This window comes from Mustelus asterias, chromosome 12 (assembly GCF_964213995.1).
Source record: "Mustelus asterias chromosome 12, sMusAst1.hap1.1, whole genome shotgun sequence".
In the NCBI taxonomy this organism is placed as follows: Eukaryota; Metazoa; Chordata; class Chondrichthyes; order Carcharhiniformes; family Triakidae; genus Mustelus; species Mustelus asterias.
Window position 1 is genome coordinate 26,179,348 of NC_135812.1, and position 15,678 is coordinate 26,195,025.

The window sequence follows — 15,678 nt, forward strand, 5'->3', positions numbered from 1 at the left end:
AGTTTTCCTGCCAATTCGGCACTTTTAGGAGAATCGCAGCCATCATTTCTAAAGTGTGGTGACCAGGACTGGATGCAATACTCTTTTTGTGACTAAATGAAAGCTTTATAAAGATTCAATGTAAATTCTCTGCTTCACTGCTCAATACCACTTTTTATGAAATAAAAACAGAAGATGCTGGATAAACTCAGTGGAGAGAGAAACACAGTTAATCTTTTGAGTGCATTTGACCTTTTTACAGAACTGGGTTGTATGAACTCAAAAAAGTTAACTGTGTTTCTCGCTCCACAGATGCTGCCAGACCTGCTGAGTTTATCCATTATTTTCTGTTATTATTTCAGATTGCCAGCATCCACAGTATTTTGCTTTTACCTGTATTTATGAAGCTCAAGATCCCATTTTGATTGATTACTCTCTCAGTATGACCTGCCATCTTCAAACATCAATGCCCATAAGCCTCCAGGTCCCTCTGTCCATGCACACTCCTTAGAACTGTACCATTGAACCTACATTGCTGCTCCCTAACCCTCCTGCTAAAATGCATCACCTCACAATTCTCTATGTTAAATTCTATCTGCTACTTATCTGCCCTTTCTGCTAAACCATGTGCTATTGCATTTGACTGATACTATCCTCACTGTTTGCTACACCGCCAAGTTTGGTATCAATGCAACATTTTGAAATGTTACTCTTTATTCCAATATTCAAGTCATTTATACATATCTAACAAATAAACACTGGTCCTATCTTTGATCCTTAGGGAACAACACTGTCCACCATCCTCCAGTCTGAAAAACAACCATTTACCATGTTCTGCTGTTTTAAGTCAATTTTTCTTTTTGGGTCATGTTGACACTCTTCCATGAGTCTCAATTTTGATAACCAGGCTTTTATGTGGTACTTTGTCAAGCACTATCTTAAAGTCTATATAGACAACATCCATTGCATTCCCTTCATCAATCTTCTCTCCTCTTTTTTCAGGTGTGACCATGGTCATCATGGTTCTCTAGTTTTCATGGTTCTTGATAGCAACCAATACCTTGGTGTTGTTCTTAAATTTTATATTTGTTCTACTCCTTAAACAGGACACAATAACTTTATAAACATTCAATGCGACTTCCCTACTTTTGTTCTCAATGCCTTTATTTAATGATGCCCAATATTCCATATTCTTTGCTAATTATTCTCTCAATGCACCCTGCCATTTTTAAAGATCTATGCATGTGAACCCCCATGTGCCTCTGTCCACACATAATCCTTAGACCTATGCCATTTAGTCCAAATTGCCTCTCCTGTCCCTTCAGCCAAACCTCTTCCTGATTCATCAAAAAAAATTATAGTTGAGCACATACTGCCCTTTACTGACTATCCTTAATTAACTCAAATTTCTTCAAGTGTATGTTGTTCTATTTTTGATTCTTGTTTCTAAACCTTATCCAACACTGATGTTAATCTGTCTGGCTGTAGTTACCAGATATGTCCTTCCATCCTTCCTTGATTAATAATGGCATATTTGCCCCTCTGTAATTCTCTGGCACTTCCCCCTTACCTATGGAAGATTGGAGAGTTATGGCAAGCACTTTTGCTCTCTCTACTCTCATTTCCTTTGACAACATGGGGTGCATACCATCCAGACTAGGTAACTTATCCACTATAATGCATAGCCAACCTTCCAGTTCATCTTCCCTTTCAGCCACCCATTACCTCCACCATCTCCACTTCTCTTAATATTTTCTTCTTTAGTAAACACCAATGCAAAGCATTCATTAAATATCTCGCGCTCCAAGAATTTAGCACCCTCCTAGTTCCTAATAGGATGCATTCTGTCTCTTACCTAGTATTTACATAATGAAGATTTTTGGGGTCCCTTTTATATTAACTGCCATTCTATTTTCATATTCTCCCTTTGTCAGTCTTATTTTCCTCTTCTCAATTCTTGTATTTGGCCTGGTTCTCGCTTAAAGAATTCACCGGACATGCATTATGCACACGTTTTTCTTTCATCATATTCTCCATCTCTCTCACCTCTTGCTTAGGCACGATCACTTCCGCCCTTGCTGCAATTACACGCCTGTGCCTGAAGCATTTCTTTAAAGGCCATCCATTGTTCCATACAGCTTTTCTAGTCAGTCATTGGTTTCATTTTACCCTGGCTGTATCCACACTCATCTCATTGAAATTAGCCCACTTCCAATTTAAAAGTTCTATTTTAGATTGTTCCTTGCTCTTCTCCATTGCTAATCTAAACCTGACTATATATAATGATCATTCTCCCACAGACCCACTTGACCTACTTCATTCCCCAGCACCAGATCCAGCAATGCCTCTTTTCTATTTAGACAGAGAACATACTAGTCATGGAAGTTCTCCTGAACACATTTCAGAAATTCCTCCCTCGACTTTACCTTTGCTCCAACATTTTTCCAATCAATGTTTGGGTAATTAAAGACGCTAATATCTCCACCCTATAGTTCTCACACATCTCTGCAACCTCTCTGCAGATTTGCTCCTCTCTGTCTCTATCTGTCTCAATATTTGGAGACCTGTGGCATACTCCCAAATCTAACCAAACAGATTCTGTCCTCAGCCTCTTAAGAACATCCTCTGTTTTCAGCTTTGCAATGTCTTCCATAACCTATATTGTTACTCCACCTCCATTTTTGACTTCCTTATTTTTTCTGAACAATTTGTATCCTTGAATATTAAAGTCCTCACCATTTTAAGCCATGTTTCTGCAATTGTTACTGTACCATATTGCTATTTGTGCTTGAAACTGATTGAAATGTCAAACATGCCTGCAGTAAACCTGGTCCTCAACACCAACTAACTTGTGGTAACTAGATCACAAATGTACCAACGTGCAATAAAGCCCCAAAGGCCAGCACAGGTCCATTAAAGTCATCTATTTCACTTTTACAATCAGGCTTGTAATGTGTAATCTAATCAACTGCATTAAATACAAATAATCCAAATCTCTAACAAAATAGAATTGCACCAAAAAAAGCCATCAGGCTCAGTCTAGTCCCTGCTTATCACCTGAAAGGCACAGAACTCGTAAGATTTGTATTTCATGTGGTCTACTTCCTCAAGTATTTGTCTGGGTGTTACTGCTGATGAACTGCACATCCTCTGATAACCATCAATCTGTCAACAATGAGGTTAGTTCAAAATAGATAATACTATGCATATCAAAACAATACTATATTTTCACATATCATGTCATATGTTGTTTCACCGTATGGTGAAAAAAATAACTGCTTTTTCTGTGCTGGGACATGTATAGTGTATAACGTGTATCCTTGATGTTGCTCATGTGATTAGATATGTATGGGCATAAATAACTTTATGTGGTTGCAAAGTGCAGTTACTGTGAAGTTGCTATGGTGCAGCTGTTAGATATCTCTGCTGTGATCACGCTATTGGTTGTGGTTTTGCTGCTGCTGTGTAACCGATGTGGGAGTTTTATATAGTCCTGTCAGGATGGAAGTGAAATATTAGTTACTTGTACTTCAAGCAGTTCAAGTTGTATGATTAGATGGAATAATAGATAAAGTACACTGTCACATCGTAACCTTCATGCTATGGGAACTATGGGGGTCCTGAACAATATGTTTATCACTGTAGGCCCCGCCCTCACCAGTCTAAGACTACTATTACTCATTCTACCACTGTCAACCAATATCACTGGCTTTACATGGTTAATTTGTGCACCTCCACTTTTGGATTCAAACAGACTGGGATTTCTAACATCAGATTTAGTTATAATTGTATCTTCTTTTAATATGGACAAATGAATTGCGTTTTTCATTTGGTGGGTTGACTGCAATGAATACCAGTAGTCGTTAGGATTCAGAGGAAGTTCTATGGCAAGAAATTAAGAACTCAGCTGATCAGTGAAAATGCTGTTTCGCAAAAAGTCTGTTTCTTGCTGAACAGAGTGTGTGATATACAATGACAAGCTGTCAATGAGATATTGGATATCTTATGGAGGATGAAAAGTTGCATTTTCAATCACAATTTCTGTAGCAATTTATGTTTAATCAACTCTCAGTCTCTTTGGAACTAAGCAAAACAAAAGGATCTGAGTGCTGCACATTTTCTGATCACGTAAAAAGCTCAATTATTTTTTGGAGTGCGTAACAAAAATTTATAACATTACAAAAATGTGATTGGATTTGAATCAGTTGCATTGCCTTTTGATGCTTCCTTGTGACCTCACTAACCTTTCTGATACTGTAGATGAAACTATATTCATTTGTATGATATACATTAGCACACTGGAAAAGTACCAAGAGCTCCACCCCAGTATAATATTAAACCTTCAAATATTACACACAGGGCAAAAATTAGCATTGTAACAGAACAGATCACAAATTGTTTTCTTTCTGTACAGGATGGACTTTCAAGATTACCTTTTGTTTCTTCAGTAGCTCTCACGAAGAGGTTCAGAGTCTCGTAATGTTGAACAACATTGGTAATACATAACCATTTACATATGTACAAATTATAGTCCAATCTAGGAGTTAACTTAATGTTGAGTTCTCCTTGTTTTTCTTCTTGCAACTCTGTCTTCTGTCTACTGTCATGTGTCTACATCATACTGTGGATGATACTGTTCTCCAATCCCACATAACCCTTACTTTGCCAAACATCAATGCACAGAGGTTTTGGAGTGGACACCGAGGTACTTCGTTATTCCAAATTCCCAAGAAAGATATGATGATCTGAGTTTTTTTTAGAAAGTGCTCTGCTTTGCCTGGATGCCATTCCCTGCTGCGTTATGCAGCCATTTGCTGCAAGGAGTTTGCTGAGGACATTCTCAAAATGTTTGAGAAAAAGATTTGTGAAATGTGCTGTGAGGTTATGTGAGATTCAAGTGGATGAGTCAAGTGCTGCTTCTTCCTTACCAGCCTGCCCCAGTTTGGCTGAGGTGTTCAGTCTGAACTGTCCTTTTAATAGCTGCAGCCTTTTGTATGTGTACAGCAACAGCTTACATCCATTTCACATGCAATTTTTTACCAATAATTGCTTCAGGAAATTGAAATGTAAATATCTTTCTTGACCAACAGTGGGCAGAAATCTTCTTTAATGGCATAATAGCAGTCCAGCTCACACATGAAAACTTTTCCCTAAAGATTTTCCAGAGAAAGTAGAACATCCTCATTGCTTAAATCACACAATAAATGAATTTGAAGAAGGCACATGTGGTCTCTAATTACATCACAAGCTATGTCAATAGCATGCATGATGTATTTTACAGTATTAACTCTATCATGAATCTGAAACAAAGTTTTGCTTGCTTAACCTAAATTAATTGCAGAAGTGATTAAGACCTTACTTATAACTAGCGATGTAGATTTTTAATTCAGATCTGAGTTAGACTAAATTCATTTAATACTTTGATGTTAACCTAGATTGATTTGAACATCATTTGTCATTTGTGTAACAGCTAGAAGTGCAAACCTACAACTTATTGATTTCTAAAGCACTGACAGTACAATGTGAATTACCTTAAATGTTCCCAAACAACACATGCCTGACAGTTTCAGAAGAATGCTGATTATCCTCAATTCAACATGAATCAAGGTTTTAAAAATAGGACAATGAAAATCCACCTTCAAGTTGAGAAGCAGTGGTCTTTATCTCAAATACAATGGCAAAGTACTGCTGATTCTGGAAAGAAACAGTAAATGCTGCAAATACACAGCTGGTCAGACAACAATTGTGGAGAGAGAAGCAGAATTAATTTTTCAGGCTTGTTCCAATGAAAGGCCACCAACTTGAAATGTAGAAACATAAACATTGAAAGGTTTTTGGCACAGGAGAAGGCCATTTGGTGCATCATGTCCATGCCGAGCAGGAAAAAGTTAACCAGTCTGATCTGACCTTCCCTTTCCAGGTTTTGTTCTGTAGCTCTTTAGGTTACAGCCCCCCAAGTGCATGTTCATTTGTTTAGGAGGTTTTCTGCCTCTACCACACTATCTGACAGTGAGATTTGGAGCCCCAACACTTTCTGGGTGAAAAGATTGCCCCTCACTCCCCTCAAATCCTTTTACCAATTACTGTAAAATGATGTCCTCTGGTAATTGGCCTCTCTGCGAATGGAAAGAGGTTTTTCCAACCACCCAATCCAGTTCCCTCACAATTTTATACACCTCAATCCGCTTAGCCTCCTCTGATGCAAAAAAAATCAGCTATTCAACCTTTCCTCATCGCTAAAATTCTCCATTCTTGACAATATCCTCGTAAATCTCTTCAGTATCATATCTAATGTGATCACATCATTCCTCTAATGTGGTGGCCAGAACTGTACACAGTACTCCAGCTGAGGCCATTTATATATTATAATAATGTTTTATAAAGTCTAACACTACCTTCTTGTTCTAATGTTCTAGACCTCGGGCAATGATCTCGTATGCTTTCTTGTCCACTGTATCAATTTGTCCTGCCATCCTCAGAGACCAGTAAACATCGATTCCAAGGGCCTTATCTTCCTTTACATTTCTCAAAATGTTCCCTTGCCTTGTTTGTCCTCCCCACATGCATTAACTCACACTTCTCTGGATTCAATTCAATTGCCACTTTTCTATTCACCTAACCAGTTCATTGATTTTTTCCTGCAGTCTACAGCTTTTGTTCACCAGTATCAATCATGCAGACAATTTTTGTATTATTTTCAAACTTCTTAATCATGTCACCTAAAGTCTGAATCATTGATATATATATATATCATAAACAGCACAGGACCTAGTAATAAACACTGAAGAACCCCACTGGAAATAGCTTTCCAATCACGAAAATACAGGTTGACCCTTTGCTTCCTGCCATGAAGATAATTTTGAATCCAACCTGCCACTTTCCTTTGGATCCCATGAGCTTTTAATTTTCTGACCATGGTGCCATATGAGACCATTAACACTGTTTCTCTCTCTCCACAGATGCATGCCTCACCTGTTACATTCAACTTGTCCTGTTCTAAGTTAAGCTTTATGTACTTTTTAAAAATGTATTCTTGGGACATTGGCATTTCTGGCAAGGCTGGCAATTGCCCATCCCTTGCTGCCTTGAGAAAATTGTGTTAGGTTACCATTTTGAATTGCTGTGGTTCATGCCTATCATGGTTTGATACAACTGAGTGGCTTGGTGGATCGTTAAGAGTCAACAGCATTATTGGGACGCGTGTGTGTGTGGGAGGCAGGGGGGCATAGTTTAGAGGGGGACATGCAGGGACAGGGGAGTTGAATTTAGATGAAATCCAGATGGAGTAAGAATGGAAGGTTTCCCTTCCTGAAGGACATTACTGAACCAGTTGAGTTTTTAAGAAAATCCAATAGTGTCATGGGCCTGAATTTCTTTTCCATCGGGCACACGCACTTGGGGGGCCCGGATATGGGCACAAAACACATTCCCAGCCGCAGTTGGTCTTGGAGCACAATTTCATGCTGGCTGACCAATTATCAGGCAGCCAGTGTGAAATGCGCTCTGTGAAAGGCTGAGGCTGCTGGGTGGGGCAGGAAGAGGGCAGGCGCCATGGAAGGGGAGCATATGGGTTGAAGCTTCTAATGTGCTCCTTGAGAAACCTTTTTAAATTTTATTGATCAGCCAGCATTAAATTTTTATTTTTTTATTTTTTTTTAAAGTTCATCCCACCCTGGATCGAAATTGAAGCTAAAATGTAAAGGTCACCTGGCCAATCAACCCACCAAGCATAAAATCAGACAGGCCACATAAAATTGCGTTCAATTGGCTCCTTAATTGTCTGCTTGATTGGGTCCGCTTCCAACTCCCACAAGTGCCTGCTGACTGAAATATTGCACAAGTGCACAATGATGGCATGATGCAGGCCCGACATCTTTTTGTGTGATTTCAGGTGCTTCCAGGTCGGACATGGGCTCACCTGAGCGATGTAAAATTCTGGCCATGGTCTCTTACAAAACAAAAGTATTATAAAACAATTCCAATCAACTCAGTATAATGTAATCTCATTCAAATCCATGTGTTGGGAATGTGAATTGGAGGATTTGAGCTCAATGTAACTCTGAGGACAGTTTTCCCTAATGTATGGAGCTGTCCAAATTTGTAAGGCAAAACTGCTTGTTTCGTTTGATCTGAAAATTGGAATTCATAATTGAAATAAGATTTTGTTTGCACAGCAGATCGAACTGAAGCCAAATTTAATATATGGACATCAAAGGCACCTCATCCCACAAATAAAGACTTAGTTCGACAGTATCTGATTATTGCCGGATGCATATTCTGTATTATACAGGGATCTGAAATAGGCAGCTTGTACGGATTTGATTAAAATCATGGTAATTTACAACTGCTGTAAAGCTGCATACTTGGCTCATAGAGTTCCTATAATGATTTACTCAGTAACAGCTGAAGAAATTGCTTATTAAAACCAATTTATAACAACAGAGGTCAATTGCAGGATCTTGCAAGTTGTATACTTGTTCAACTGATCTCTACCCAACCAACCTGGATTCCATGACCAGATAGCCCTTGGGATAACTATCAATGATAAAAACACACATTTTCCATCTACCTGAAACGAGGGGCAGAATTTTACGAGTTTTTTCTAGTTGTCGGGCAGGTGTGAAACTGGGAGAATTCCAGATCCGTTTTTTTGGGCACACTTTCAGGCCCAATCTTGTGCCCTCTGTCTGTGAAATTTTGGGCAAGTTTCTCGCTACAGAAGGCTTAACATGTCTGAAAGTCTGCAGCTCCGATTGGAGCCTTAAGCTGTGAGGCTGTTGGGAGGAGTCCCAAAGCTTTCAGGTAGACAAGCTATTGTCTGCCTTGTGTGGTTCCCAGGCCAACACTGCAAGGATGGCGTCCGCGGTGAAGAGCCTGGGGCAGGAAATCCTCACCATGAGTGGCAGGGTCCAAGCAATGGTCGAGTCACAGCAGGCCACAGCAGAGTCCCAGATGGCTGTGGCTGAGTCACAGCAGACCACAGCTGAGGGCCTCAACAGCTTCTTGAGGTTCTGTGGCCCATGACTGAGAGGCTCGAGGGCTTGCAGGAGACCCAGTGGGACATTGCTGAGACACAGCAGGCTATGGCAGCATCCCTTGAGAATGTGGCCCTGTCACAGAGGGTCATGGCTGAGGGGCTGCGGAGCATGGCCCAGTCTCAGAGGGCACTTGATGCTGCCATTGACAGGTGGCCCCCGATTTGGAGCACCATCGCAGAGGACTCAGCCACCATGAATGTGGTTCTCCAGGACTGGCAGGGCCAGGTGACCCCGGAGCTTTGGGAGCTCACTGCAGAAGGACTGGTGTCCATGGAGTGACCCAGGGACCCACAGGAACCCTGAGGGAGGAGGTAGGGCTCCAGCCCATGCCAGGGCCTTCCACGCAGGAGACAGCGACTGTGGCTACAGCTTCTGACTCTCCCCTTCCTGACACCGGGGCAACTCAGGGGCAGCTGGTGTGATGGAAATGCCCCAGACAGTGGGCAGCTAGCCAGGGCCCTAAAGGTCCAGGCCCTCCAGAGGACCATCGCCAAGGGCATCACAGGCCACAGGGCGTGCTAGGCAGCTGGCCATCTCCAGCTCCGATGTACATCCTGGGGAAACAACAAGACATCGTGGTAGCCAGGTAAAGTTAGGAAGTCGTAGCAGGACTATGATTGCGCGGGTGAAGGGCAGCACTAGGTAGATAAATAGTTATGCACTTAATGTCTCATGTTTGTATGTCATTACTTATCGTTAAGGCACTTTTATTGGCATCAATAAATGTCATTTCACCACCCACCTGTGACTAATTTGTTTCAGATTTGTCTCCAACATGTCCTTAGCCCAGAGGGAACCTGCATGTTGATGTCAGGGGCGGAGCCCCCCCAATGCTCTGTCGCTGAGAAAATGAAGGCGCTCAAAGAAATCATTGGCTATGGTGGGTGGCATGCGTGGCAGCAACTTACACCATCTGACATGGCATCCCCAGAACCCACGAGAGATTCCCTCCCCTCCCCCACCCCACACACCCGTGGCCCTGCATGGGCATTTATTGATCCCTTACCCACTACCCAGACATGGGCCTCAATGCCAGCGTGCATAGGGAGCACAAGTAGGTGTCAGACTACTTTGCACAGGGCATTATCACAATAGTGCATAGCGAGTCATCATCACCCTCCAACTGCCACAGAAACTCACTAATACAACATACCCAGGCCCACCACTCCGGTGTTACAATGTTGCAGGGGATTGTAGGACTCCGGTCGGGCGGTGGCGGGGGGGGGGGGGTGGTTTGTTTGGGTGGAACCAACGTGCGGCAACACAGGCTTCTAGTGGCCACAGACAGTGCTGCTTTAAAAGCCCTGAGTCTGCATCACGGTCAGTTTTCACAGTTTTCAGCAAACCCCCACCTGCAACAGTGCTTCCAGCTGCATGCATTAGGACCATGAGTGATCCCCATGATCCGAGGTCAATGATCCGACTCGGGTTCGTGCTGAAAATCCGAGGTTGGACCCGGTAAGCAACAAGAGCCCCCCACCCCCCTCACACACTTGCAGCCCCCTCCGACCCAAAATGCAACATGGCCACCATGAAATAGCCCCCTCTGAGCAGTGAGCAGTACGGAGCAGTTTGAACGCAGAGACCTACCTCCTTGCTAGCCCGCACTAATGCAGCACCAGACTCCGATCCAGTTGCGGCGAGTGAGGTGGTAAAGGCAGGCAAGCTGGAATGATTGGGCGTGAAGGTTTGTTAATGACCTTCTGTTAATTTTGCATTATGATGAATGCAAAAACATGTAAATTGATGTCTCACCCGGTTTGGATGGGCTTCTGATCGCACTGATTTTCTTACCATGATAAAGTTGGAATGGACGCCAAAATGGACACCATTCCCGCTAGACACTTCACGACCATTTTACAACATTTTCGTGCCCAAAAATGGGTGCAACAAGGTCGCAAAATCCTGCCCTTGATCTCCTGCTCAGCTATAACCACTAGCCAGCCTACTGCACGGTACGCTCTTGCCCCTGGTTGCATTGTCAAGGTCAGGATCATTTAAATAATTCTGGCAGTTCCCTAGTTTCTGCTGAGATGCACACCCAGGAAAGGCCTGAGGAGGAAACCTGTTTCTTAAAGCTTGGCAAAGTGTAACATGGCTGGCAAGCCCTGGGAGACTGAATTCTCTTTAACATTTTCCACAGCACGCGCTGGGAAGTTTAATCAATCAAGTAATCAGCGCAATTCCTTTCAAAAATTTTAATATTTAAATTCTCCACCTGCTACTCATACAGTATTGGATGTTCGGGATATGGAGACGTCCATGGCAACCTGCACAGCTTAAGCACTGGGAATACACTGTATGATGTGCTTCCCTCACTTACAACTGTTAAAGTACAGCCTCCTGTTTTGGACTGGTGTCTGATTAGCCCATGTCACATTCTAGTATTGACAGAGGCAAGCAGGGTACTGGCAAAGTGGCTACAGAAACATTTCCACACAGTCTCCATTCAGATTACACACAAAATCCTAGTTAACTGAAATTTCAGGCCAATATATTTACATATGCAAATTAACTGATAGGATTATGTTGGCTGTCGTATCGAATCTCAACAGAAAGCAAATGATTTTACTATTATGAACATCCTCTTTGTTTGATCAGGGTCATAGTTTAATCCATGGCATTAGCAGAGGTTAGAAAACATAAAACTTTAATCCAAGATACTCATGTGAACTGAACTTATATTGCAATCAAGTAGAAATCATTATATTCCAAGTCAAGCACTGCCTTTCATTGATAACACACTTATGATTTCAACAACCTTTTTAAAAAAAAATTACCTTTAATTTTCTCAAAACACTCATTCCCTTCATCACCAACACACTGGTTGGAGAATCTAACATCTGCAGGAAGCACAGTAGTAAACCATTATGGCTCTTTTGACAGCAACTCCCAAACCCACAAACTCCACCAGCTAGAAAGGCAAGAACAGCAGATGCATTGGAATACCATCACCTCTACATTTTCCTTCAAACTTGTGTACATATTGCCTTTTTCTTGCCATCTCTGGGTCATCTGGAACTCACTGGAATATAGCACCATAGGATTACTTTAATAGCAAGGATGGCAGCTGTCCAAGATGGGTGATCGCCACAACCTTCTCAAGAGCAACTAAAGGCAATAAAGCCACTAAATGCTGGCCTTACCACCAACATCAATATCAAGAGGGTGTTGGTGAGGGTATGGGGTGTTGGTGAAACCACATCTGGAGTATTGTATCCAGTTTTGGTGTCCTTATTTGAGGAAGGATGTGGTGGCATTGGAGGCAATTCAGAGGAGGTTCACCAGATTGATTCCAGGGATGAAAGGGTTGACATAAGAGGAGAGATTAAACAGTTTGGGTTCATACTCGCTGGAGTTTAGAAGGATAAAAGGGGATCTGATTGAGGTATATAAAATTTTAAAGGGGATTGATAAAGTAAATGTGGACCAAATGTTTCCTCTTGTAGGGCAATCTAGAACAACAGGTCAGAGGTATAAGTTGAGAGGCAATAGATTTAAAACTGGGATGAGGAGAAACTACTTCTCGCAGAGGGTGATGAACTTGTGGAACTCGCTGCCCCATAACGCGGTGGAGTCTGAATCGTTGAATGGGTTCAAGAAGGGGATAGATATATTTTTTAATTTTAAAAAAGGAATATGGGGATATGGGGAACAGGTGAGGAGGTGGATTTGAAACCAGGGAGAGATCAGCCATGATCTGATTGATGGCTGAGCAGGCTCGAAGGGCTGAATTTACCTACTTCTGCTCCAAATTCCTATGTCCAATGTTCCTAAGAGAATAAATTGCACCCTGTTCTAGATGTGTTGCTGGGCAGAACTAAAACTGTTGTTATACCATTTCCCCCCAGAATTTCTCCTCTGCTCTTAAAGGCACTGATATTTGCTGCAGTACAAATGTCTATTAGAAACCCATCATAACTCACCAGGAATAGTTTGTGCCTGGAAAATGAGTGTCAGCAGACAAGCAAGGATTAATTGCTGAGCTTCACTCTGTTCTGGACAGATGTCTAACATATGCACATTTATTAGCACCACCCACTGGTAACAATTGCAAGCGTGATGTTGGCAGCTTTTTATCCTTCTTAGGCCAGTGGCACTGAACTGTCACCCTATTTTATTTCAGTTTACAAGTACAAAGCAAAGAACTGTACACATCTACATGTTTTGTTCCAGATATGAGCCAGCATGAAAATTTGTTTTTCTATCTGGGATCCATACCAGTGATTCACTGACAATTCTTCTATCCACACTTCAATTATAGATTCCTGTCAACTATGCAGTCAGGAAGCGGTGAGCAAGAAGGAAGTTGTGAAATTGTTGCTGAATGTGGGTGATATTATTAATTTGATTCAAATGGATTCAATTTAGGGAAGAAATGTCTTCATTTGTAGGCTTCTTAAGTGAGCAATAGAGAAAATAATTATGATTGGCAGCATCTTAAAATTAAATTTTCTAATGTGACTTTAATATACTTTCTCCTTTACATATTTTGTTGCTTAATAAATAAGCAATCAAAATGCTCCGACCATCCTGCAGCCTTTCTTCAGCTAGATAAACATATGTGATAGTCTTTTAAATGTTTCGGTGCCACTTTCAAAGAGGAGCAATTTTAATGGGAACGTGCTTCTGGAGTCTGCTCGCCTTTATTGTCAATATGATAGAATTCTTCAGCATTAAGGTGAATTATAACTATTTGGTAAATTCCCAGCTGAACATTTGAGAGCTCTCTGTCCAAATAAAGTGGACATGATGCTTTGTGACTCAATCATGATGGCATGTGCAGACTGGTTCTAACTTCAACTACTGATAGTATAACTCAGTCAGCAGAGACGCACTGGCTGGGGTACTTGGTGGAGGGGCAGGTGATGCTTTGGAGGTAAGACGTACAGCCAAGTTCTTCAGTTTCTAACCATTCACTCTAAGAACAGAAAAATCTCCAACAATTGCAAAACGCAAATAAGTGAGAACTACTTTAGTTCAGCCATACAAACAGATGCTATGGCTTCTCCACTGTGATACCAAACTGTTCCTTTAATGATTCTTGCATTCTACCACCATTACTGTACATGGAAGGTACACATAAGGATCACTTCCTATAGAAATAACTTTTTGACATTGGCATAAATTTGCCAATATCAGACCAATATCACCAATATATATCATTTACTCTGTACCTCTCAGACGCCCTCTTTTGAAGGCTTATGTTCCTCACTCTTTCTCCACAGCCTAGTCCTTTGACAGTAAACATGGGGCTTAAGTGTTTCCGGGAGGAGATGTTGGGAACCTTGACACACCCTATCAACAATGTTCTGGCCATCGCTTTTAATGGTCACTGGTGTCAAATTTCCTGTTACATATTGCCAGCAAGCGACAGGGGTAATGAAGTGAAAAATCCCAGACTCGGAGGGATTAGTACAGTGGCTCTTCTCCTTCAATGATTATTGTGTCCTAAAGGGCACAAATATTTCACAATTCTCAAACTGCCTTCTGACCAAAACACTCTGCAGTTTACAGGATGATTTCCTCCGAATTGTATTCTGCTGTTTTTAGATGTATATAATTGTTACTCTAAAGTGAATGAACACGATGGGTGGTTTAGCACAGTTAGACAGCAGCTGTTCTTACATTTACTGCCATTTAATTTGGATAATGAGGAGCCAGCATGTGGGATCCGGTGGTTAGGGTTTATACTGCGAGGTCGACACCTTTATCCGTAAAGAAAACGTTTTAAACTGGTGGTTTAAAAGCCTGACATAAGGGAATTGGACTTCGCAATATAAACATGAAGCTTGCCTACAGGCAACAATCCTCCAAAATCTTGAATTAAACAGCATTGATAATTCGTAGCTGGAGTAAGTAGCTGGAAGCTGAACAGGATGGTCTCAGCTTCTTATTCCGACCACATATTGCATCAATGAGATTTGCACAGTGCTCTAACGGAGCTGTCATTTCGATATCGCTCTCCCGTCAACATCATTATAAACAAGCCTTGTAGCTACTTTTATGTTTCGTTTTCTCATCATTTGGATTCTGATCTCGAGTTTTGATAAAATGCTTCTCTACATCTGTGCCTTTAAACTGTTTTTCGACATTGCAGTAACTCAGACCGGGAACCTTGTAAATTCACAGAATACAGATGAGAAAAACTGGTGGGTTGAATAGGAGTGAGGTGGGTGGTTGGATGGGTCAGATTTCTCTGCTGAATATCTGAAGTGCTCCTGGGTCAGTGTAAATACCGGGGTAGGGTTTAACTTTGCTCCACAGCTGGCACATTGGTCACTTGTGGCCGGTTTGGTAAATGACTTTGACTGACTCTGGATCAAATAGTGCTTCAATTCTAAAATTCTCATCCTTGATTTCATATTTCCCTATGGCCTGAGCCCTTTGTATCTCTAAAATCTCCTCTAGCCACAGACAAATTGACTGAAGAAATGGTGCGAGCCGCCTCCCTCCCACATCAGCTCAAAGCTGATCCAAATCTCAGGGGCACTTGAATCTGCACACCAAATGTTGCCTTTTCATTCAGCACAGACGGAGGCCATTCGGTCCATCGTGTCTGTACTAGTTCCCCGCTAGTGCTACCAATCATCCCCTGCTCTGACCTTCCTGGTGACTAAAGAATCCTAACTCCGGGAATTTCGAGTCGGGGTGGGCTTTA

The 15,678-nt window shown here is 41.7% G+C and overlaps 1 protein-coding gene across 1 annotated transcript in view; it reads right to left on the reverse strand.

The window, feature by feature from the left end:
• LOC144501911 (protein ABHD15-like) overlaps nucleotides 1-15,678 on the reverse strand; it is a 49,154-nt gene that overhangs the window by 32,780 nt on the left and 696 nt on the right. The window lies entirely within an intron of this gene.